This window comes from Mastomys coucha, unplaced genomic scaffold (genome assembly GCF_008632895.1).
Source record: "Mastomys coucha isolate ucsf_1 unplaced genomic scaffold, UCSF_Mcou_1 pScaffold12, whole genome shotgun sequence".
Classification (NCBI taxonomy): domain Eukaryota; kingdom Metazoa; phylum Chordata; class Mammalia; order Rodentia; family Muridae; genus Mastomys; species Mastomys coucha.
In genome coordinates, this window is record NW_022196894.1 from 40,675,870 (window position 1) to 40,701,876 (window position 26,007).

The following is a 26,007-nucleotide window of genomic DNA, read 5'->3' on the forward strand; positions in this document are numbered from 1 at the left end:
AAAACCTATCTCATTTAAATTAATAAGTCCAAATTTATGGATATTTAGTAAGGCATAGAATTTGTTTTGTACAGAATACTCCTAACTGAGAGATTAATTGAGAAGGTACTTAAAACTAAGAAAGTGGTGATTTTGGGATACCCATCATAATTAAAATTTAACAGTATAATTTCATATTTTGATAAGAATCATGTAACAATATTTGATATTTCTAAACATTTCATAATTGTTCTATATTCGTTGTTAATGATCAAGCCTTCTTTAGATTACTCTATAAAAACATTTCATATTACCATAAATTTTTTAAAAGCTGTGACTATAAGTTCATAACTGTCAGAATTGACTGAATTTTGTGACACAAACATCATCAACAACAACAAATATTGTTTTTCTCATTTGGATCATTACACTGGCCTGTTGCTTCAGAGAACTTACCAGGTTGCTATCATGCTGACTCTGTTAATAGCTGGCTTCATAATTGCTAGTCAGGTTTTCACTGTGTTTCCAATTCTGGAAGGTGGCTCATGGTGTTTGATTTGAAAGTGTCTGTCTTTCTGTCTTCTCCCCACCCACCTCTCTCTGTCCTTGTACCACTAAGCTATACTGTCAGTCTTTGGAAGTTTATGTATGTATTTTTAAGAATATCTTACTTTATGTTTATAGGCGTTTTGCTTCTATTTGTCTGTGTGCCTGGTGCTCTTGTAGGCCAGAAAAGGGCATCAGATATCCTGGAATAAGAGTTTCAGATGAAGCTGGGAGTTGGTGGTGCACGCCTTTAATCCCAGCACTTGGGAGGCAGAGGCAGGCGGATTTCTTGAGTTTGAGGCCAGCCTGGTCTACAGAGTGAGTTCCAGGATAGGGCTCTGTAGCCAGGGCTATACAGAGAAACCCTGTCTTGAAAAAAAAAAAAGTTTCAGATGATAGACTTGGGTGCTGGGGTTTAGTCTTGGGTCTTCTGGAAGTGCATCCAGTGCTCTGGACCACTGAACTGTCTCTCCAGCCCTTTGAAGTTATTCTTGTAATATATGGCTTTTTATTATGCTTTCTGTAAATTTAACCTTGAGAAATTTAGTAAGCTCTTCCTCACACACATACAAGAAAGAACAAGTATTGAAACTATCTAGGGAACATGCCTACTTTCAAATCCTTTCCCCATTGTGACTATTCTTGTTCTATAAATGTCTTTGTAATCTTTATAGTTGCTGTTTGAGAAAACTTTTGGAATGATTTTTCAAGCCCTTTTAATACAGATTAATCCCTCCTCTCCCTCTTTTCTTCTTTTTCTTCCTTTGAGACTTCATTTTCTTACCTCTAAGATGGGGACTGATACGACTTTTGCTCTTGGAGAGACTAAATGAGATAGTGCATGTAACACTAATTATAGGTCTAAAGCATATAGCAGTGATAACATTTATTCTAGAAGTGGATATCAGAAACTCTTGAGTTAAGATTTCTTTCATGTCTTTATGTGGGATTCATTTTTCCTAGTAAGTGCACTGCTGTACTTTTCTGGTATATTTAATATATGCTGTATATATGAATAAATTATATATGTCTTAAAACATTAACGATCAGCTAGCTGCTGGCTTTGTCCTAGATTGTTGTGTAGGGTGGAATAAGCAGGGAGCAAAAAGAGTTCATTCAGTTCGTATGTTTAAAAGAGTTTTCTAGGGGCTGGCGAGATGGCTCAGTGGGTAAGAACACTGACTGCTCTTCCGATGGTCCTGAGTTCAGATCCCAGCAACCACACGGTGGCTCACAACCACCCATAATGAGATCTGACACCTCTTCTGGTGCGCCTGAAGACAGCTACAGTGAATTATGCTGGAGTGAGCGGGCCGGAGGGAGCAGGGCCAGAGGGAGCAGGGCCGTCCTGAGTTTAATTTCCAGCAGCCACATGATGGCTCACAGCCATCTGCACAGCTACAGTGTACTCATATACATAAAAATAAATAAATAAATCTTTTAAAAAAAAAGAATTTTCTAGACCTAGGTAGATATTATTGCAAATGAACGTAGTATGTTTTTTATTACATTAAGTCAGCATTTCCACTGGTTTTTGTAATGAAAGTACTTTATTCCCTTCATTTTATGAAGGTAGTCATATCATTTAAAGTAAACTTGCAGTGCTGTAATTTAGCATTTATCTCTGTAGTTATTGTCCTCCATGGTCTGCTTTGTCTTGCTTTGAGAAAGGGAGGTTGACTCATTTCCATACATGAGTCATGGTACATTAAAGGTACTTTTGATTTCTTTTACTCAAGATTTACTATTTCCTAGCCATTGTTCACTCCAGTAGTTACTCCTGAAAGTCTTGAGGGAGAACCATCCATATTGCAAAACTTTTAGTATGTGCGTGAGTGTGGGAATTGACTTCTCTTTTGATTCTTTTGGACTTCATTATACTACTATGTAAGATTGTAGACACCATCCAGACTTTGCTAGAAGTTTGTAGAGGAGAGAGACATTTGCATTGCAAAAATACTCTTCGAATTCTAGATTAGGCTTCACTTGAGAAAAAAAATTTCCCCTTCCAAGTGGGAATTTCTCATTGCTTTCTCTTTTCTTCCTCCTCCTTCTCATGTTTCCTACTTTCACATTGTTGCTTCTTCCTTACTTAGTGTGGTTTACTCCCACAAGAAGGTTATACAAGATGTACTCCAACCATCTAGCTTTCAAGGTGTTTTCCTTGGGTAGGATAGTTTCATTCCTATATAAAGACCTACTTCAGCTTTTACTTGGACGTTTTTTATATATGAAGACAAAACATAATAGCTAAAGCAAATGTGAATGTGGGCTGAACTTACTCAGGATGTGATTTTCAGTCTTCCAGAGGTCCTTGAGATGGGTGAGTAGTTTAGGGCCCTTGCTTCCAGTGACAGACTGTGTTCAGTAACTGAGGGCTCATGGGGAAGAGCCTATTCCTCAAGTTGTCCTTTGACCTTCCCTTGAACATACTGAGGCACATGTGTTTGACAGACAGACAGACACACACACACAATTGTAAACAAATGTTTAAAATGTATTAGAGGAGAATATCTTTTTTATTCAGCATTTTATTGTCTGTCTAAAAGATCTTAAAATAAGAATAAGCTATGTGTGAATTAGTAAATTTTTAACTAGTACTCACAGGTTGTTTCAGTCATCCTTAAGAATTGTTCATGTCTTTAATTAATTGTTCATGTCTTTAATTTCACTGTTTGTGAAACCTGTGTACCATTGTTTTGTTTAAGCCTTCATGTACACATGTCCTCATTCAAGAAAAGTGCGTATCTTTTCAACTATGTATCAGCTGCACTACATTCTCTGCCAGGCCAGAGAAGTGAATGAGTGATCTGCTATGTGTACAGGTCTCAGTCTAATGGAGGAAAGGGGCATAAGAATTCTCCAGTGCTCCAACTAGCCATAACAGAGGCATTCCCAGTTACACACATTGCACTTGATGCCTTTAGTTTTAGACTTAAATATTTGTTGATTATAATTGATATTATATATTTCCCTTTTTCCATATAAAGATTGTACTGTTTGGCAGTATTGGAACACTCTGACTTATCTACAGTCTCTTTTCATCTTTCTTGGGAGTAATGGGATGCAATTTTAGTTAGATGACCAAAATTAAGAATTATTATCTAATTAGGACACATAGAATTAACTTGATGACGGTGGCTTCAGTGACAAAGTCTTCCCGTTTAGTGTAGCAATTAACCATTTTGTCTGACAGTTCCTAAACATGGCTTTTCTACCCTTTTCCTCAGGCTTCCGAAACTTTCCATTGCTGCAACATGGCTATAATTTTTCTCCTCCTCTTCTTAGTAGAAGAATAAGGTATCTTTGGGAATCTTAGAGATAGTCTTAAAACATTAATGATACCTGAGCTCAGGAAGAGTATGACTTGGGATATTGGTGAGTGCCTTTGAAATTAAGCTTTCTTTGCTTTTGAAGAATTAAAAAATCTGCACATTCTTTGAAGTCATTATTAACACTGATCGAGATGCATGTAATTGAAAACAATGGAATTTAATACAGTAGGGCAGTATTTACCTCTAATTTCCACACTCCCTTATGTATGTGTGTTATGTATTTAAAGAATTCACTAGAGATTTTGGGAAATAAACTATATGCAGTGTGTTTATAGAGGTCATTGTATGAAAGCAAACTCTAATTCTAATCTCAGAACCTACCCCTTCCCTACAAGTATATGCACATATACTTTGATATTTTAACTTTAGACATTTATAGACTTGTGTTTAGCTTCTTGAGGGGCTTAAGGGACTATTATAAAATACCAGTTTAGCCAGTGGGATTTGGTTTATTCACTGGGCTGTTTGTCTGTCCATCCTCTTCTGTTCTATGTCCTTCAAGGACAGGAACTGTGTATCAATGTTTTCAAATTGTTTTATCTCCAGTGCATAGTAAAGATCAGTGCAAGGATAAATTTTTTATTTATGAGTAAGTCAAAACTATGAAAAATTTGAATATATCCAAATAATTCACAGTTGAAACAGATTATATAAAACACATAACATACACGTATCTATTTATTGTTCTTAAAATTCTTCTTTTTTCTTTCTTTCTTTTTTTTTTTTTTTCGAGGCAGGGTTTCTCTGTGTAGCCCTGGCTGTCCTGGAACTCACTCTGTAGACCAGGCTGGCTTCGAACTCAGAAATCTGCCTGCCTCTGCCTCCCAAGTGCTGGGATTAAAGGCATGTTCCACCACTGCCCGGCTTGTTCTTAAAATTCTTAACAATTGACTGTTGCATTTCTAGTCCCTTCTCACAACAACAGAAAGTTGGAAATACTCTATTGTATTTTACGTATTTATTTAATTTTTTAAATACTTGATTGCATTATTATTGTTAAACTATACTTTTTAAAAAATCTTTTTGTGTATGATGTATACACACATACACACACACACACATATACACATGTACATGAATGATTTGTGTGTGTGTGTAGGCATGATCATGCCACATTGCAAAGTATGCCACCCAGAGGCTAATCTTGGGTCTTGGGCTTCATCTTCCAGCCTTTCATCTTCCTGAGGCAATGTCTTGATGTTTGCTGCTGTGTATAGGAGTCTAGCTAGTTTTTGGTACCTAGGGATTCTCCTATGCCTACATCTCACCTTAGGAACGCTGGGATTACAAAATTGACGTGAGTTCTGAGGATTTGAGCTCAGGTTCTCACATGTCTGCAAGTACTTTACCATGGATCTGTCATTACACAATATTCAAGAATACTTGACAGAAGGTATTTTAGACTTGCTATACCCATAAACTACATGTACTGAGAACTCCAGGTGTTGAACTTTTACTTGTGCTGTATTAATATACAGGGCATGGTATATTGACTTAAACCACAAGCACAGAATCTTATGGCTGGGTGAGGCTTTAGCAATCATAAGATATTTGGAAGCATTGAAGTATAAGAATTAAACCATGAGATCTAACCAGACAGGCTAGATTCAAATCCCATTACTGCTAAATTATGTGATCTCAGACAATTACTTAATCTTCTTGTTTCTTCATCTTGAAAATATAGCCTAAAAACAGTTCTTACCTCATAGGGTCATTATTAAGATTTAATGAGTTAATAAATGAAAATGACTTAGAACAGTTTCTTATACATAGTGAACAATTAAGCACTGGCTGTCACAATAATTGTCAGTTCAAATCCAATTATTTTCTTTAAATTTAATTTTTATTATATGAAAGAAACCTAAACTGTGAATAGTTATATGACTTTTCAGTATATGCAAAAATTAGCAGCAATTCTGGGTCTAGAAAACAATATTTATTTTAGTTGTTATTAGTGTGTGTGTGTGTGTGTGTGTGAATGAGTATGTTGCTATTGGGTTATGATGGTGCAAGTCTGGAAATCAAAGGACATTCTTTGGGAATTGATTCTCTCCTACTATGGGTTCTAATAATTGAATTTAGATTTTCAAGTTGGCACTTGTAAGTACCTTTATACATTGAATCATTGTGCTTGCTCCAGAAGCAATGCGTTTTAGAGGCTTTCTATTTATTTCTAACCATGTGTATGTGTGTGTGTAGAGTGTGTGCATGTGAGCAGTGGTGGCTGTGGAAAGGTCAGAGGCACAGGGTCTTTCTAGAGCTGGAGTTAACAAGCATGTGTGAGCTGTCTCATATGGGTGCAGGCTGTGGAGCACTGAATTCTGATTCCCTGCAAGAGCAGTACACATTCTTAACTGCTGAGCCATCTCTCTAGCCCCAATAGTTTTTCTTATTATTTAAAAGACTCCTGGGCTTATAGAGAATTGAAAAGAAGTTATCAGATTTTTAAATGTGCCCTTTACTCTCATGCCTTCATTTGTACCCTCCCTCACTGTGTCAGTAATGTAACCATTGATTTACTCTGTCAAATTATTACCACTCAAAATCCAGTCTCTAGCTGGGCGGTGGTGGCACATGCCTTAATCCCAGCACTTGGGAGGCAGAGGCAGGTGGATTTCTGAGTTCGAGGCCAACCAGAGTGAGTTCCAGGATAGCTACGGCTATACAGAGAAACCCTGTCTTGTAAAAAAAAAAAAAAAATCCAGTCTCTACATTTGTCTATAGGTTCACCCTTAATGTTGTGCATTCTATGGATTTGAACAAAAGTACTATCTGGTCCCATTCAGGCCACACTGAAGGTAATTTTAAGCCCTGACTGTCCTCTGTTTTTCATTTATTCATCTCATTTTCACCACGACTCCGAATTCTTATTTACAATTATGTTTTCTAGGATGTCATATAGTGGAATCATATAAAAATTTCCTCCAAAACATTTCATGGCTTCTTTATTTTTAGTACTGGAAAACATTCCGTTGTCTTAATATACAACAGACTGTCCATTTATCTAATAAAGAACATTTTGATTATTTTCAAGTTTGGGGAATTATGACTATAGTTCCTGTAGAACGCTCTGTTGAGGATGTTTTAAAAAATAGATTTGCAAGAAACTGTCAAGCAGATGTATTATTTTCTATTGTTGCCATCAGTGAAGGAGCATTCAGGTTGCTCCATATTCCCACTAGCAAGCATTTGGTATCGTCAGTGCCTTGGGTTTTGACTGCATGAGTGTGCAGTGATATCTTATTGTTTTGCTTTGCAGTGCTTTGAAGACACATGACATCCATGTTTTTATTTGCTTATTTGCCTTTGGTTTTCCTTTTCAATGAGGTGACTGTTAAGCTCTTTGCCCATCTTTTACATTCTGTTGCTTGTTTGAGTTGAATACATACTTTCATATCTTAGATGAGTATATATTATAAGATTTGTCTTCTGTAAATATTTCCTAGTTTTCTATGGCTTGTTTTACTATTACTTTTTCATTATTCTACACATACAAAAAAAAGTGATTTTAATGAAGTTCAGTCTACGAAATAGTTCTTTTGTGATTTATTTCTGCAGTTTTGGAGTCCTAGAGTGTTGCATTGTACAGGTACTTTTGCCAGAATTTCGGGTTGTCGTCTAGGACTTTTCATGCTGTGTTGTTCCTGTGCTATGTGTGTCGCAGTTTTGTTAACAGTTAGTTGACTAAGTTCATGTGAATCTGTTTCCCAGCTTCTCTACTTTTTTCCACCATTGATAATTTATTTATTTTTCAAGAGTCACAGTGTGTTGATTATATTATAGCGTTACGATAAACATGGAATTAATCAGATAGAGCAGCAAGGGGCAAGATGTATGTTGATATATATATAGGCTGACTGCGAACTTAGTATGTTGCTAAGGATAACTGTAACTTCTGCTTCATCTGTCTCCACTTCCTCTAAACGTGGGATTATAAGGATAAGACACTATGCCCAGTTTTAGGAAATGCTGGGGACTGAATCTAGGCCTTCGTGCATGCTAGGCAAGCACTCTGCTAACTGATCTATATATCCCCCCCACCTAGCATGGTAAAGTTATTTTGGTTATGTAAAGGAATACATTTTGAATTTTGTAGTACAGTAATACACTAAGCCATATAAAAGGATGGTTTTACAGATAATATATTTAAGGTTATTGGTATCAAAATATAGCCTTGGAATAAGTCAAATGCATGCTCTTACCTTTCATTGTGTGTGTGTGATTCCTTTAGGAAAATTTACTCTATTTTAATATTTTTAATTGCACACAATTTAAAATTGCACACATTTTTAAATTTTTAAATTAAGAAATGCACACAAATTATATAGTCAAACTGTATAGAACAATATTAAGGAAGATGGGTATCTACACAGATACAATACTCAGATATAATTTGGTGCATCAGGAGTTGTTTTGAAAAAAACAAGGAACTTGCAGCCAGTTCTATTTTCTGATGTTCATCATCCCACAGCTGAAAATATATCACCACTTTAGCAAAGGCGTCTGGGAGTTAGCAAAGGCTATGAGGAGCATGTGGTGGGACCAGTAATATAATTAGCACTATTTTCCTGGAGCTAGTGCAAGTGAAAATTTGGTTAAAGCTATAGTATACAGAGTTTCATTTTTTTCTTTCAAGGAAGGTTTATTTAAAAGCACCAGTTTTAGTTTTTATTTATAATAAAAGATGAAAGGTTATTTACTGTAGTTTCAGATCCATATTGTATGGGACTTTGTCTTGCTTGAATGGTAACTCCTAATGGGTTTATTTCTCTGGTATACTTTGTATTAAATTCATTGCACCTGTTCATACAGATTGCATTGCATTGTGGTGTTTGTGTAGCTGGATGCTTCAAACAAGAAACCAGTCTGCTTTTTTCTAGGGTACTAGCCTATTAGCAAGTTAATTAAACTTAATTCTGTTTTTGTCTTATAGTTTTGTTTATGGTCTTGGTTTATTTATTGAACAGTTATTTTGTCTTTGCAGTTATCAGTTTGTCTGAGATCAGTTTTCCTATTGTATGGAGTCTGTTTCTTACAGTCTCCTTTAAGACTGCTCTGACTTTAAAATCATTACTAGGCTTTTGTCAGATCAGATTTGTTGACATTTTTCTCACATTCAAAAAATAAATTTGAAAGATTGCACAAATAAGCTATGTAATTCCTTATTTCCTGCTAATATGCAAAAATGTATTTATGATAATTACACACGCACTGTGTGCCAGAGCTGAAACAATACATTCCTCATAATGGAGCATAAATAAAGAAGGTGGAGCCAGCTGCTCTTAAACTGTTTATTTGCAAGCAGTAAAGCTATAGAGAATATACCTTTTTCACTCTGTTAGTCTGGCAATACTGAACCTGTTGCTGCATTAGACGAGTTGCATTTTCCTGGATAGGGGAAGGAGGGCTGTCTGCTGTCTGGTAGGAGGGCTTTGTCTGTGCCTTTCTCTCTCTCTGTTTCTGTTTTTCTTTCTCTCTCTCCTTCTCTTTCTCTCTCACTGGCTTGCTTGCTCTGTCTCTGTCTTACTCTCTCTCTCTGCCCCCCCTTTCCCTCCCTCACTCTTGCTCTCTCTCTCTCTCTTCCCGTCTCTGTGGTTTGTAAGGTAGGTTGCAGTGTGTGTATATACACAACATCAAGAGCAGGAAAATGGACTCATTAGGGAGGCAGGCAGTCATTACCACTCACACTGTACTTCCAGGGAGACACCGATTATGAGAAGAGAAACTCAGCGCTGGGGAAGAAGGTAGGGGCAGACAACTTTCATAAAAACAACCCTGCCTCCTCAGTCCCCCTGTATTTATCATCTTATTTACTCCACAGTGCTTTTAGGCTTTCTTTCCTGAATTTTAATTTCTGTATTTAAATTTGACAGAGCTAATGCTAGCTTGAAATTTGGAACATCTATAGGAGGCCTACCCTCTACTAATTTTCTTAATTACTTAAGGGTGTGACCTTGTGATTCAGTTTTATTAGTTTAAAAATAATTACAAACAAACCTATTTTTCTTACTAAAGTAATGAGTAAATCAGAATCTTTCACTCTTTTAAAACAAACTCCTCCGTATGTTTGTCTCTTTGCTTTTCTCGTCTGTTTATGCAATTCCATCTGTCTGTCTATATATCATGTTGTCCTTATTTATTGCTAACTGGATTTTGTTAGTTGTTTGCCAGTGAGTTTTAGCTGCAGTGCCAGTGTGGGTACAACCAAAATGAGACTCTTGTTCTTTGTTTTACATTGAAGTTTAAAGTCCATATTTACAGTAGAAATCCTTAAAGCAGGTTGCATTTACTTTACGCCAGCATGTTTATTTGATGACATTGGACATAAGGTGAGGGGTAGCCCCCGAGGGTGGGCAAGAATCAAGTAACTATTTTTTTTGCTAGTACATATTTAGAAATAGTGCATCAGGGGGTTATAGTTTCAAAGAAATTGTGGCTATTTTCTAACTTTCTATTTTACAGATAGATTGTTGCATTTATATGGGTAATAATGTGGTTAGTAAGAATACAAACTTTCTTAACAAGAAGTTTTTATCCTGGGACAGTTTCCTTTTAGTATGTTACTGCTTGTTTATGCTTGGGGAGGGATGAGTGGAGGCTGGCCTTTAAAATTTTTTTTTTTTAACAAAGTGGAAACTATGGAGTGTATCAGGCCATTTTATGCAACAACTGTAAGTATTCCCTTAACATATTTGAGTCCATAAATAATGTATTTGTTATTAGAAATATGTATTTGAGGTTTTTCTTTTTATTTTTTCTTTTCATGGTGGAAAAAAGTTATGCTTGAAACTAGCTTGCATTGTCGAGGAATTTTCTAGAATAGTGCTTTTTCAAAATTTCAAGGAGTAGTTAAATAAGGTGGATTTGAAGTATACTTTTAGATAGACTTTTGTTTATATTTGTACGAAAGTAAAACTTTTAATTCATCTGATAAAAATTAAGTCAGACAGTGAGGCACATAAATGTTTTCAGAATATACAGGAGCAGTGATAGGAAATGAATGCTTATCTGTAGAGATCTTTGATAATAACAATCACCTTTTTGTAATACATTATTTATTTACTATAAGTAGCAGACTTTCCCCTGTTAATTCCATTAGGCCTCTCTGACAACACAAAGAAGTCCATAAAGCAATATTCTTAACCCACCTGGGACACAAGAGCAGACTCCACAACACTCTCTCAAAGTTCAAACCTAGGAAAGCGTTGATTCAAAATCCATTATTATGGGAGGGTAGTGAACTTTTGCTACTAAACGTCTTCTTTACCCCTTCTTTTAAAAAAATATTCTTAGACTTTTAATTTAGGTTTTTTCCTCCCCTGTCTTTTCATCTGGGAAGGCCAGCCCTGACCAAGAGCATGCAGACCTGAAGTGCATGCACTCAGGCCCTTCCAGAGATTTTTTTTTTTTAATCAAAGGTCCAAGTTATGTTTGAGGGAGGCTTTAGGAAATGTGTGCTAACACTGCGCATAGCTGGTGTTTTGAATAGAATGTTTCCCATTTCTGACTGTGATCCAAAAGGTTGTTTCAGAACTAATAGGTCAGAAGAAGAGTGTCTGTGTCACACACCTATTTTTTTTTTTTTAGTATTATCTCTTGATGAATTATCTAAGATGCTTTTTTAGATAAAAGAAATCTTTCACAGATTGTTTGATCAATCTCTTTTTTTGTGCATGTGTATTTTGTGGAAATTATGTGTGTTTATGTACATAATTCATATTTGTATGGATCAAAGAATCATAGATGCATTGCTGATAGAATTTTAAATATTTCACATTGTGTTTTTACATTAACCACAAGTAAACACCAAATGCTATAACTCCAAAAGAGAATGGAAATTTTTTTACCTCCCAGAAAGGATAAAAGCAAGGAAAATTTTAGTCATTTTTGTGGTGGTTTTAATTTTTAGAATGTGTTTTCTTTTGCATTATAATTCTTGGTTGGCCTTAAGTAAATCGAAAATATTTTTAGGATGAAAAATAATCTTGCCCTTTTCTGGAATGAACTGTCACAATCTAAATGTTGCAGGACATTGTAAAATGTGCATAAGTAAACTTAAAGCCAGTGCCCTCTGCTGCACAGGGATTTGGAAAGCTGAAAGGCTTGCGTCACAGGAGGGCTATAGAGTGCCAGAAAAATTCATTAACCAGCCTTGCTGGTTATGGTGGGCTCATCATCCTGTTTAAGTCCCGAAGCTCTGGTCAGGTCACAGTGTGTTTCATTTTAATGTTAGAGTAGACAGTTATCTAACACACCCACATGAGGAAGTGCTGTAAAGCAGTTATTTCATGCTTTGCCATGCCCTGTAGCTAAAACAATTTGGAATTGAGTGACGTGTGTGTGCTTTTTAACTCCTATCCGATGAAAATCAGCTTTGGCTCTTTGAAAAGCACCCAAACAGTGGAATGCCAAACAGTGTGATTCAAATGCTAAGCACATGCCAGTTTAAACTCTCTAAAATTTTTTTAACTGAAGGGCGAATCAGTATGATTATTTTTAATAGAAAGACTATGTATGATTTCCTGGATCTTACTCAATAGGGCTTCAAAAATTGCAGATACTTTTCCTTCATATTTTTTTTTTTCTGCAGAAGCCTATATTCATCAAAAGGAAAGCAGCTGCATACTTTCTCCCTGAAATGTTAACAAATAAATGGCATTCCTGTTTATTTATCTATTTTTGAATTTTAATGATTAGTCCTTGTGCTAATTAACAAATTCCTGTATTCATAAAATCTGGCACTATATAAATAACCAATTGTGTGACTATCTACACATGTTCTGGCTTTCTATAAATATAGAAATTATTGGTGGATGTGTCCATGGACTTGCCTAACCCAAATTTAGGCCCTGAGCAACGTGTTGCTCTGAGGTCTGGCAAGGTATGTGGAAGCAGCATCTGGCCCCTGTGCTCACTGTGATCTTTTCTGGCAAAAGGAGGTCTGCTGTTGACATTCTTTGAATGCTGCTGGTTCCAGCCTTCTTCAATTGTAAGCATGGCCTCTTGAGAGTAGCTGCTGATAATGGGCATTCAAGCTGCCCCACCTTGGACCTACTTAAAAATATACAAGTTATGTTTTTTAGTTGAAAATATGCTTTATTTAACATCTACTAAAGAAGCCCATCCTAACTTTCTTAACTAGTAAGGACCTAAGCTGTAGTGAAGAGAAAAGTCTGAATATTTTCAGTTATTCGGCTCTATAAAATACAAACAAAGTTTAGAAATTTGCTATCACAAAGAAGCAGGCTATCCTATAGTATTGTCAGTACACACTGTCAATTGTTCAAGGTATACTTGTAAGTAGTTTTATCTTTCCATTAAAAAATAATCTTGAAATAGTTTACAAAGTAGCAAGTTTCCATATGTCTTTTTGTCTATACTTAGTTTTGGTTGACCCTTGATGGCGTCCACTTCCAGAGTTCCTAACGTAGTCCTTCCATCTGCCTGTGTTTTCACGTGCCAGTACCACATATTAACGAAGCAATCTGTTCTTTGCTTAGAGGCCAAGGCCTTTTAAACATTTTTTTCATTATATAAGTCATTTTGGTTGCTATTATGTAATCCCTTAACTTAGCCAGGTACTTTTCATTTGTGACCCAAAGTCTAAAGGCTATATTCATATTCTACACATTCTAGAAAATGTCTGACTTCTTGTCCTGTTACACAAATGTCCTATAATCACATATCATGATTGATACCTATTATATTTAATGTACCTAGAATAATTTCAAGCTGCTCAGAAACTGTAGAGGCAAATTTCTGAGACTCTAAGAAGGAATAGTGCCACCTACCTGTTATTACTGTCGAGCATGGAGCATCCACCAACAGCAGGTGTTCAAAGCAGCGGTCAAGGGGCTTAGAAGTGGGGCTTTTTCTGTGACTCTGTTCCTCCTGTGGTAATGGACAAATTGACAAATATTCTGCTGGTTCTGCGCTCAGCTGAGGGAAAATTATGCTTGATTTTGGCTCCATAACATCTCTTCTCCTCCAGGATCAAGCTCTTTAGTTAGTCTACAGTTCACTTGAAAGTCATCAGCTTGAGGACGTGGAACTTTGGCCTTTCTGGAATCTTCTGACACTCAACCGAATCTCTAGGCAGGCAGTGTTTTGTAGTTCTGTTAAGCAATGCAGCTCTTATATAACCACTTTAACCCAGACAAAGTTAACAGCTTTTCTACATAAGAATATCGAGAAAAGGAGCAAGGACAGTAAATTGATCAGTTCCTATTGTTGGCAGATGGAACCAAGCACATTTTTCATTAATTCTGAGTGCTTTCCATCGAAGCTGATTGAAAGGTTAGTGATTATTATATACTGTTGGACTTTCTGGGATAAGAAGTAGATTTGACACTAAGACATCTGTGTCTTCAGATATGATGAATTTAGTGAACACTAAATTCACATTAAGCAGTTAAGTATCAAGGATCTATTTGAAAAGTTCTCATTAAACTACTAATGTAAGGAGTTTTATTAAATAGTAGAGTTTGCAGTTAGAAGAATAGAATGATGCCCAATAAATTGAAAACTATACAAATGGGAATAATTACAAATTACATATAGTATTATTTTGCCCTTAAAGAAACTCAACGTGAACATTTTTTGAAACCGTAAAATTTGTTATATAAATGTTAACAGTTAGAAGCCTTTAGTTTTTCTCTTTTTATTAAATTACCATGGGTTTCTGCTTTTAGTTTTGAATTTTCAGTCTAATTGTGATTTGTTGTTGTAAATTTATTTCGTAGTTTGATCTTTCCGGCAAATAAAATGTAACTGACAAAAATTATAGGAGTGTTTTCGATTTGTTTGGGTATGCCAACTTAGCCATTAGTAAAAATAACTAGCAGAATGCTTCGTCGGGTTATGTAACTTTTTTGGTTTTCATATACACATGTGTATGACTGTCATTTAAAATAAAAACACCTTACTTACATAGACACCCTTTTTTTTGTTGTCTAAATAGAAGTTAGGCAAATGATATTGGGAGGGTTGCTTTATACTATTTCTTGGTGATTTGTTTTCTTTTTAAAATGCTGTACACACTAAAACTCCTCTTAATTCAGTAAATACACTCCTGTTCTGTATATACTTATTCACGTCCCTATGCTCTTGGTCATATATTCTTATCACTTGGATTTCAGGTAGGATAAAAAGCAGTAAAATACTTGTAACATTTTGTGGTTTCTTATATCAGCAATGGTCTTTATTCCCTCATTTCATCTCTACAAGGGAGAGAAATAGCTGTGATTAAGAAGGAAATTGACATAAGTAATACTGAGTGTGGGAGGAGTTGTGAAAGAAAAATACTTTGTGTGCAACTTTGGAAAAAACTATTTGACCCGTTCCTACAGCTTCCGTTTTCATCCTGCTAAAGCAGATCGATGTAAATACTCCTTCTGTCCCAAGACAGATTCTAATGGTGTCACCTCAACAAGGTAGGAGCAGAAGTCAAGGCGTCTCACATGAGTAATACTGAGTAGCACTCTCAGCACCAGGCTTCTTTCTGTCCTTTAATCCTTGGGGTTTGAGCTGTGAGCAGATCTTCATATTGGTGAACAGATGTATTTGTTCTGTAACAAAGCAGTCACCAAAGAAGCACCATGAGCTAAATTAAAGTGGGTGAACTGATCCACCAAGTTTGTGTGTGTTTCCTCTTAAAATAAAACCAAATAATTTTATATAAAACAGTAACCAAAACACCCTCTTAAACTTCCCATGAGACAAGATGGATTCAGGTTTTGTTTTACATAAAGGCTTTCTGAAACCAGTTTTTAATAGCCCATTCTTCCCTGCATCCTGCCCATTTGGTGGTTTGCTTTGCAAATGTTGAATAGATACAGATAATTCTTTACTTTTAAGAAAAAAAAAATACTCTTACATTCTCACTTTACCCACCCAAATGAAGATATCTAGGACCCACACACAATAGTTTCAGACTATCAGTTGGCCATGAAACATGAACAAAAGTTTAAAAACTTTTTTTTTGGTATGTTGAGAAAAACCCTTCAGTCAAGTCTGCTACAAAAAGCTCTTCCTCTGGAATCAGGTGGTATTAATTAATGCAAGAAAGGATGTAAAATGGCTAAATCTGGAGGCCTTGTTTCTTTTGACTGTGATTTTAAATAAGTCACAATCTCTGTTTTGCAGGGTTTTTTTTTTTTTCTTTGACAGTAAAACAGAAAAGCTCTGATTCTATTTTTTTTAAGTCTTAAGCAGTGTGATTTTGTTTTAGGTAGCTCTATTTGTAGCTCTCTCTGTTCATAGTTTCTGTTTGTAAGCTAAAAGTGGATGGGGGAAGTTTGGGTTCGTAATGGTGGAAGAGTAAAAGGAGCCTGTGTGATCTGAGAGAGAGCATAGCACTTTAATTTTAAGATGGTGGGTATCAGGGTAAGTATATGTCACAATATATTATTGGTCTTATTTAATGACTCAATAATTGGAATAAACCAAAAATTCTTTTTTTGACAGACTGAAGGACTTAATTGCCTGTGGGTAGTCTGAGAAAAGACAGTTTTAAGTAAGTAAGTGGAGTGCAGCCTAGCTTCTATGGCTTCTCTTTCCCACTGGCCACTAGATGGAGAGGTGGTCCATGGCCACAGCGTGTTCATGGTACACAACTCACTTCTGAGTTTCTACTGGTAAAGCCGAACTGGATGCCTTTGAACATTTTTATGAACACAGACATGACATTTTGGCGATGCCATCAGAGAATAGTTGTCCTCTATAAAAGAATGATGTGATTTTCATGAAATTCAAAAAGATTTGTACTTCCTTAGCCCCCTGTAAATACTGGCAGACATGGGAGGCCAGTATCACAACTCTGGTTTTAACTGCCACAATAGACCCTTTTGATTCTTTCAGATTTGTCCATTTAGAAAGGGCCTGGAATGAATGTCAGCACGACAGTGCCACCTTGTGTCCCCGTTGCTATGAGAGTAACTAATGCACAAGCCAGTGAAAAGGAAAGAACTGGACATTCAGAAAAATATTTGCAGTTTGTTCTAAGCCAAGATTTTCCATTAATGATACAGAAATCCCTATGAAGTGCTTTAGTGTGTTTGAGAATTCTTAATTCTCAAGAAAATGTTAGGATCTGTGTATTTCCCCCTTCTTATACTACTGTGTATTAAAAATTCTTTTAAAATGCTGATTTCAGATAGGGATGTATTTAACTTAGAATTAGAGATGGAGAAGACAACAAATAGGAGAGATTTTCACCCAGTTCTTACTGCTTATAAAACTGAGACTCAGCACATCAGACACAGAGCTATTTCTTCCTTTGAATTCGGATGGGAACTTTAATGCATCCCTTCTCACATTTGATAATACCACTTCTCACATTCACTTGTTATTGTTTCTAAGCATATAAGCCCTGGGCTGAAGGATGAGGCTTATGTATGAACTTCTGTCATTCTGGATCCTTCAATGTCATTCAGAACACTCAAGTTACTTGACGTCCACAGGGATACTTATACTGGGTAGCTTATGACACATTCATTTATTTTACATATATACACATACATAATACACACACATGCAAACACACACACACACAAACACACACACACACACACACACACTCTCTCTCTCTCTCTCACTTTACCCTCCCCCCTCCAAGATATAAATGGTTTTTAAAGCATTTCTCTTTTGGAAGAACTCCTTTTGACTTACCTTCTTTTTAAACAATTCTTTCTACCTTTCTCTTTGGTATTAAAATGACTGTGTGTGTGTGTGTGTGTGTGTGTGTGTGTGTGTTATAGTTGGCTATGTAGTCAATACTTTGTTTCTAATTCCAGCTTTACAACAAATTTCTTGTGCTAATGTGAGATCATTGACCTCTTACATGAGTGCGTAAGTCACTGGACCCGGTTGATCTGGGTGTCAACTCATGAGTTTTGGAGGGCCCGCTCTTGTGTTTGCCTTATTCTTGTACCTTTGGCATCTCAATTTTTGAATTATTACTGTAGCCAAAAGTTAAATTATTCATTGTTGAAAATACTACTTGTTTTGATTTAGAAGAGAAAGCTCTTATGGGGTTAAATTTAATATGGGCAAGGAAATTATGATAACTGAGTGGCATTGTAAGATTTTGCATTTTATTAAATATTTAGTTTGGTTGATTGGGTTACTACCATCTTTCTCTTTTAAGCTATAAAATAAGAAGAATAAATTTGAAGAGCATCTACTTGCCACATACATATTATTTCATGCTATTTTAAATTTTATTCATAACTTTTAAAAGTCAAGTGTTAAGGTTTAAATTTCACATGTTTTTGCATGAAATTTATGCCTGACTTTTAAGTCCACATATCGCTGATATCACAAATAAACTTAGGATTGGATAATTCACTTAACTTTTTAAGTTTGTCTTTATAATTTTTAAAAAAGCAATAGTAGAGGTTCCCTTTCCTATAAATTCTCATAACGTCATTGTGAGGATTAAATAAATGAGTGAGTTCATGTCTGTTAAGCTTTCACCAGTAGTAAAAGCAGTGTACAAATACTAATGAGTATTCCTGCCATTACTGCTGTAACTAAAGAAGGAATAGTAAAATCCAAGTCAGAGCAAAACTCCCAACTTAAGAACATTCAAATCTGGGACATCTCTTAGTTGGAATGCTTCTCTGTGCAGCAGACTCTTTTAGAGATGTTATTGAAATTTTCTGTATTTTTGCCTTATAAGTAATAATTGTAAACTAGACTAAAACTAGTTTTTTAAAATAACTTTTTAAACTTACTCTTCATAAGTTACTTTTGATCATGATATTTATTAAGTATAGAAGCAAATTTTTAAAATGTAAGCAATTATTATGGAAGATGTTTTCAAGTATTTAATTATTATACCATATGGTTCATTGGTTTTTTAGGCATCAGGGTGCATAATAATCACCCTATGGTGTTTCTTAAAATTTAGTTATCCAAGCTCCATCATCAGGAATTGTTCAGTGGAACTCAGGGATCCTGCACTGTAGCTGGTCCAATCAATTCAGAAAAATTTAGTTGACTTTTACATATAGCCACAGAAGTATCACAATCGGCAGGTGAGTTTTCATATGCATGGATTCCACAGTCACATGTATCTTACAAAATCTACTCCAGTTTTTATTGCAAATTGCGAGAATCACTGCTGTTTGGTTTTGTAAGGTGTAATATGTTTATTGTTGCATCTAAATTCAACTTCATCGATCATATGATTCCTTAACTAAATAGAAGTGTATTTTACACATGGAAGGCTAGTCAGTACTGACATATATTAAAAGTTTAGTCTTGTCTTTTAACCAAAAGTTAAGGAAGAAGGACAATACTTATCAGTTTTCACATAGACTACTTAATTTAATATTTACCTCCGAGTCTGAGTGTATAGTGATAGTGTGCCTGTGCTTCTGATGAAAACCCCTGTGCAGAATCCATTGTGATGTGAGTTGACAGCTGTGTACAGCAAAGTTGAAATTCAGGGTTGGTGTTTTTTCACAACATTATATTATTTCCTTCCAAATCCAATGAATCTTTATCAAATTCTCATTATGTTAAGTGCTAGTTTCTAATTTTGGGAGGCATAAATGTGTGAGAGCCACTTGCTATATTAGATATTAATTAAATCATGTTGATGGAAAGAAATTCTTATTTTTCCATTGAAAATGATTTCTGGTTGGAGGTAGAAATAAAGTACCAATAATCAGAAGGAGCCATCATAGTTCTACTAACTGTAATTATTGAATTCTTAAGTAGCTTTACTTATGGGACTTTGTAATCCCTGTACCAACATTATGAAGTATTTCCTACAAGAGAAGAAAAGAATGCTTTTCTGTGCAGCAGACTCTTTAGAGATGTTCTCTAAATTTTCTGTATTTTGCCTTAATAACTAATAATTGTAAATGACTCACACGTGATTGCATATCTGGTAAGGGGCAGAACTTAGGTTAAATATGGATTCGGTCTAATAATGATAGCGAAGTTTGTACTCTTAATATATTATTAGTGACTTTAAAGTTTCTCCTTACAGTCATGGTGTACCCCAGAATCGAATGTAACATTTGTTAACCACAAATAACAGAGTGCTAATAAGCTTTGTAGGATATAAGTTTATTTCCTTTATAGGGAACATACCATCTTGTTACATTTAATGAATTCAGGAATTTCTTTCTTTTAATCTGTAAAATTTGAGTTAAAGCACAATACCATACAGAAATCACTTTAAATGAACAATCTCTTGTTTATATTTTTTTAGTGTTAAATTTCTTTAATGGGATATTATTTTAATGAAAATTTTAATTTATTTATTTTAATATGTTAGGATACACAAAATTTCATATCATAGCCATTGTTATCAGTCTTAAAATAATTGGATAACATTTAAAATATGATGAAAAATAGAACCAATGCATCAGTAACTTTAAACAGTTAAAGTACTTTACCATGGAGCATTTCCTGTTTGTATTTCAAATAGTCCTATTTGAAAAAGAAAGTCTTTGTGTGACAGCCTGAATATACAGTGTGGTATACAAGCTTGTATATTTCACACTTATCTTTGAATAAATGGCTAAACATGTAGTGTTTATGCATTTTTATAGACTTAATATTACTCTACATGTATTAGAATAGTCACAGTGTAAAGAAACTCTGGTCTTTATCATCTATGTTTGAAAATAACCATGGTCTTGTAAATTAAGATACTTATATAGTTTGGGAAAGTTTTGATGACAACTTAATTCATATATTAAACATTATATATATATATGTATATACACACACACACACACACACACACACACACACACACACACACATATATATATATATATATATATATATAACTCACAGACTTAGTAATAGGGGAATGTAATCTTTTCTTTAGAAGAATTTCAATTTTGAGGGATTTGGGTTACATTTGAAATTCTAAGAGTGACCTTTTCTCAAATTACACTCTTTTAGGTTGTCATCTAGGGAAGAATGAAGGGTCGATTCTAAAATTAAGAAGTTTACCTACTCTTTTTTCAAATATAGAAATTAAAACATGATTTTGTAGAAAGTCAAATTTAGTAACAGAGCATGAAATGGAATTTTTTTTTCAGTAATTTATTTAAGCTCCACAGGGAAAATTCTGTAGGCTCCTTGAATATCCTAAATTTATTTTGATTTGAGACCAGCTTAAAGGGCATGTCTATCTTAAAACAATTCTCCATTTCTTCTGAGGAAAATTCCACAGGAGCTAGTAGTGGGAGGTAGGATACCAACAGTGACCCTTTTGGGGCCAAATAAGCACTTTAACATAACTCAGTCCTTCCTGTCCTAAAGCCAAAGTGTGTCTTGAGTACTGGGCATGTTTAATTTTGACAGCTAATTTTATTTCTTTGCAAACACATAAAGTCAGAAAACTTAATGAGGAGGGGAAGGTATTACTGATATCATCTAGATGAGGTTTTGGTTTGGAATAAAATGTAAAAGAGTCTAGCCAGTCTAGGGACATGGGAAGCAGTGATTTGGGTACCCTCTGCAGGTTAGGAAGGAGAAGCCTAAGTAGGTAAAATGACTAGTTACAGTTATACACGAGTTTTCAGTGTTGGGGCTTGTACTGGAGCTATTTCTTCAGTGAGAACATTGACTGGCTGGGTGCCTCCATTGATGAAGAAACTCTAACATCTCTGTAGCCTGTTTCCTCCTTCCTCTTTTCTTGCTGTTGCTATAATACCTGAAAATTATTCTCATGATAGTTTCAGGCTTAGAGGTAGATTGCCAGGTACATTTTGAGCATGAAAGCTGTTTAGAACAAGCTGATCTATAAGGCCAGGGTGCATCTTTAAGCATGAGCATCTCTTTTAGTTAGATCATATGAATAACAATCATGGAGTTAGAAATAGAACATGTAGTTGAATAAGTAGATATTGTGTTTGTGGCAGAGCTCTAAATATGGAAATTGTAGTGAACACGTAAGGTTTGAAAACCAGCTTCATAGTCATTATATGGATTTAGAGTAGAAACATTAATTAGAACTTTAGTCTTCAGAGGGTTTATAACTTTCTCAGATAGCTCCTCTGCTTTAGCCTTGTGGGAAAATTTCACCTTGCTTCCCATCTTACCTGCTGAGGTCATATGTATTAGTCAGCGTCTCACTGTTACAGTACATATAAAAAGCTATGGATGTTCCAGTGTGTGAGCAGTAGCATCACATTTCAGCATAATGTGTCCTATTTGCAGATAGCACCTAGTTTCTTTGTATATAGGGCCTGCTGACAAGTTTGTTGTGTTTTCATATCTCAGCAGTAGAGACAGTTGCAGTGGCCTGATAAGGCCGGTGGTTAGGGCGTGCAGCTTTGTTAGAAGTGGAGCGCAGGCTTCTCACCTTCCACTTAAATCCACAGCAATTGGCAGGAAGTTAAATGTGGTTCTGTAAGAAATGTAGAAAGCTTAAACTAGAAGTAACTAAATGACATCTTCAAAGAATTTTACTTATTTTCCACAGTTTCCATTTAGATTTCATCTTTATTTAAAGTTTTCAAAATAAAACTTATGAATGAAGTTGACAGCCTTCAGGAGACAGGCCTTAGCCTACAAACTATAAAATTATACTTGGTGCAGTTTGGGTATTCTTGAGGACAGATAAATATGCTCTTATCTACTGCAAATTAATTGTTTAGTTAAAATTTTTAGAAAAATAAGTACTAATCCCCAACAAGTTATTTATGGAAAATTTAGAACACAAAAAAGAGGTAGCAGTTCAAAATTTTCCTTATCTTGTTTTTAAAATTATGAACTTAGATTTGAATGAGAGAGCAAGAATATTTGATTAATTGCCATTTAAATATGCAGCTCTAGGTTTGTGGGCACCTCTATGAACCAGGATACAAAGACCATAGAAAAAGATTCTTGTTTGGAAATTATATTTCATGTGGTTAAAAACACTAAAGAAGTTTCTTGTTATAATAAGGTGAAAGTGGTTACCAAAGAAACAAAAGTTTCTTATCGCTTGGCCTGAGGCAAATGTGGCATATTAAGCTTAAAATGAATTCTTGTCTCAGGAGTGCACACAACTCTTATTAATGTCTTAGAAATTATGCATACATAGGAGAAAAGGAATAGCATTTTCAAAATATATTAGAGAAAGCATCTATTGGGGTACAGATGCTGTCTTATATGTAATGTGGACACTTAAGCCTCAGTCAGATTTTGCTGTTTTTACCTCTTACTGGGGCTTAATGTTGTGCAGAACGACTTGTTTTTGTCTTGAAAGGGCCTTTCTCTTCATGATAGTCAAGTTCCCGGGTGTCCTGAAAGAGTTAATGTAGTTTCCAAGAGTGCCCAACTTCCTTTCCAGGGAGTAGTGAGTGCATGTGAGCTAGTCTGGCTCCAGGATATGTGTTCACATCCCAAAACCAATTTGGCACAACTTAAAATGTCTGCTAGGCAGAGGATTCAGTGTTGTTAGGCCACGCAATTAGTGCTTTATTTCATGAGCACCAAATTCACCCAATAGTGTTTTGTTGTAAAGAAGAGCCTGAAATTCACAATAACGGGTTTCATTTATCAGAGCCATATGGGACTCACCATCTTTGGATATATTTGTAAAGCTTTCACAAAGAAGAATCCTGAGGCATCTCAGATTTCACGGATTGGAGGGCAATCTGGATGAGGATCGTTTGTTTGGAAATGATGAACTATCCTTTCATATGTAGTTTCCAATTTCAGTAATCCTTGAGAAGATCCAAAAAGCCAGGAAAGAGTTAAGTAAGCCTCAGCTTATTAGATTTATTGGACAATAAAGACCATGGTTTTTATTCTTAGATTTGGTTCAAATGCCAAGTGCATCTTTGATGTTAAAATTTGGCCACCTAATCTCTGTAGTTTGTGATGTGGCCTGTATGAGAGGGAAGGTGGGTTCGAAGCCTCAACCTTTTTTTTTTTTTTTTTTTTTTTTTTCACTTTCTGCTAGTTGGTCTTGGTCATATGTAAGTGGGTTGCCGGGAAGCTCTGAGTAATATAGTGAACTGAAAATTTTACCATGGTACTTTTGATAGCTGATAATTCAACATTTTTGTGCTGCCTCTCTTTTTCCCTAACTGTGATCTTTAGGAGGGTGATGCAAGATGTTCTCAAAAAGTGCTAATATAAATTGATTTTTAAATAAGTTTCTTTGTTACTATTCTGTAAACTTAGATATTTTTCATAAGATATTCCTTCTGTGATTCACTTGGCTAATACTTTTTTTAGTTTCGTATTTTACTTTGCTATTGATGACTTACAAACTAATGCTTAAGCATTCATTATTTAAATATAAATGTTTTTGAAATATAGAATACTATTATGTAATAATTATCCAACCATTAATTTTATTATAATATTTTTAGATTCTTTAATTGTTGGTTCTGTAGGTTTATTTATTTGTTGTTTGGAAACTCTTGGTGCTGCCTGATAAATCTGGCTAAATTTGAATCTGTACAGGTAGTTAGTACTGTGACAATTGCTGCTGCCTGTATGAAATTCATATAAACTTCATAAGGGTGCTGATTTCAACTTTAAGTTATGATATTGGCATTCACTTGAAATAACTTTTGCTCATTTTCAATATTATCTTATTGCATATGCTTTTACTTTACTATTACCGAGTTTATACTGAATATTTATAAACACTTCACTGTTTATCAGTCTTTTTATTGGCATGTTTTAGGTTTCTCTGAGATTGGTCACTGATTTTTTTCAGCTATAAGCATGTTGAATAACTCAATTTAAATAAAATTTAGCATGTTCTTTATAAAAAATTTTAACTCTATATTGGTACTAATATACATTTTAAATTCTACTTCATAAGGAGCAAAATATATGTTCCTTTTCATTTCTTTGCTAATGTGTTTTGGGCAAAAACAGTATGTAGATGTTTCTGATATAGCACATCTGGAGTGGGTACACATGTGTTGTTGCTATAGGGTGTTTACTCATGTTAGGCAATGATCCTGCTGAACAATGGGTAGAAAATTGGAATTATAGAATAAATTATAACTGCTGAAGTCAACTTAAGCATTAATTGTGCTAGGTAGTTGACTATCTTATGATCTCTCTTTTTCTCTTTCATTCTTAGTCAGATGTTATCAATTTAATGCATATAATCAATAGTTAAAATTCTTAAAATTAAGGTTTTTTTTTTTATTTCAACAAATAATAGGTATTGTGATCAAAGGAAACACAATTTTTCTCACTCAGAATTTTATTATGAACTAAAAACGAACTCTTTTTGATGATGCTTGACATGTTATATAAGGAATTCTGAAACATTTCCTTTGTGAAAGCAATCCAGGATTTGGGGAGTTAAAAATGGTATTGCTACTCTGGTTCGAATATGTAGCTCTAGATAATGGGGTTTGACTGGATTTCGGATTCACTAATGAAGGATAGGCTGTAAGGAGATGATAGAGAAGATAGGTAGGTACCTGGGGCAAAGACAGAAATGTAGATGTAGTTTTGATAATCAGAGATCAGTCCTAGTGCATCTTCCTGACAAAGGACACAGAGGATGGAGGACAAGGAGAGTAGTGGATGGAGTGTGTGTAGATGCTGAGAAGGCAGTGCTAAGCCAAAGGATTGGGATTCTTTGTTATTTGATGTCGGTAGTGGCCCAGCTTTCTGCACTTGATTGAGATTCTCGGGTAGAGTTGAGTGGCTCTTGTAATTAATGTTTATACTATACATAGGATCACAGATCATTTTTATTACATAAGGATTTTATTTGCTTGTGATAACAGACCTTTTTGAGCTTAAGGTATAGTAGGCTTCTGTTCATATCTTTTAGGCCGAGTCTGTGTTGTTTGGTTCAAATGATAAGTATGTTTACATGGGCAGATGTGTGAGATGCATGTCCATATGGACACGTGAGGAATGGTTACTTCTAGCTCCTAAATCTTTTTCTTCTAAGTTTGCTTTATTCCCATCCCCATCCCACTCAATATTTTCTGGGCTGAGAAGGAATGCTTGGCTTTATCAGTTTATATGATTTTATTTCCTTTTGTTGTTTTGTCCTCTGAGTTTGATTTTACCTCAAGAATTAAGCCCAAATATGATGAATTTTAGTTCTCACATCCAAGAGGTGTTTTTATTTCTCCCCTATCCATTTGTCCATATATTTGCTGATCCTTGATCCCTGATAGGCTGTCAGTGAGACACC

At 35.1% G+C, this 26,007-nt stretch overlaps 1 protein-coding gene across 14 annotated transcripts in view; it reads left to right on the forward strand.

Moving 5' to 3' along the window:
- Positions 1 to 26,007, forward strand: part of Zbtb20 (zinc finger and BTB domain containing 20) — a 737,287-nt gene that overhangs the window by 24,325 nt on the left and 686,955 nt on the right. For 10 of the 14 annotated variants that reach the window (XM_031363894.1, XM_031363898.1, XM_031363900.1 and 7 more), the window contains exon 1: positions 8,687 to 9,604. The exons of 2 other annotated variants lie outside the window; for them this stretch is intronic. The gene's annotated coding sequence lies outside the window, so the exon portion shown is untranslated. Of the gene's footprint in view, positions 1 to 8,684; positions 9,605 to 26,007 lie in introns of those variants that run through there. 2 more of the 14 variants (XM_031363926.1, XM_031363927.1) reach the window with 1 other exon arrangement.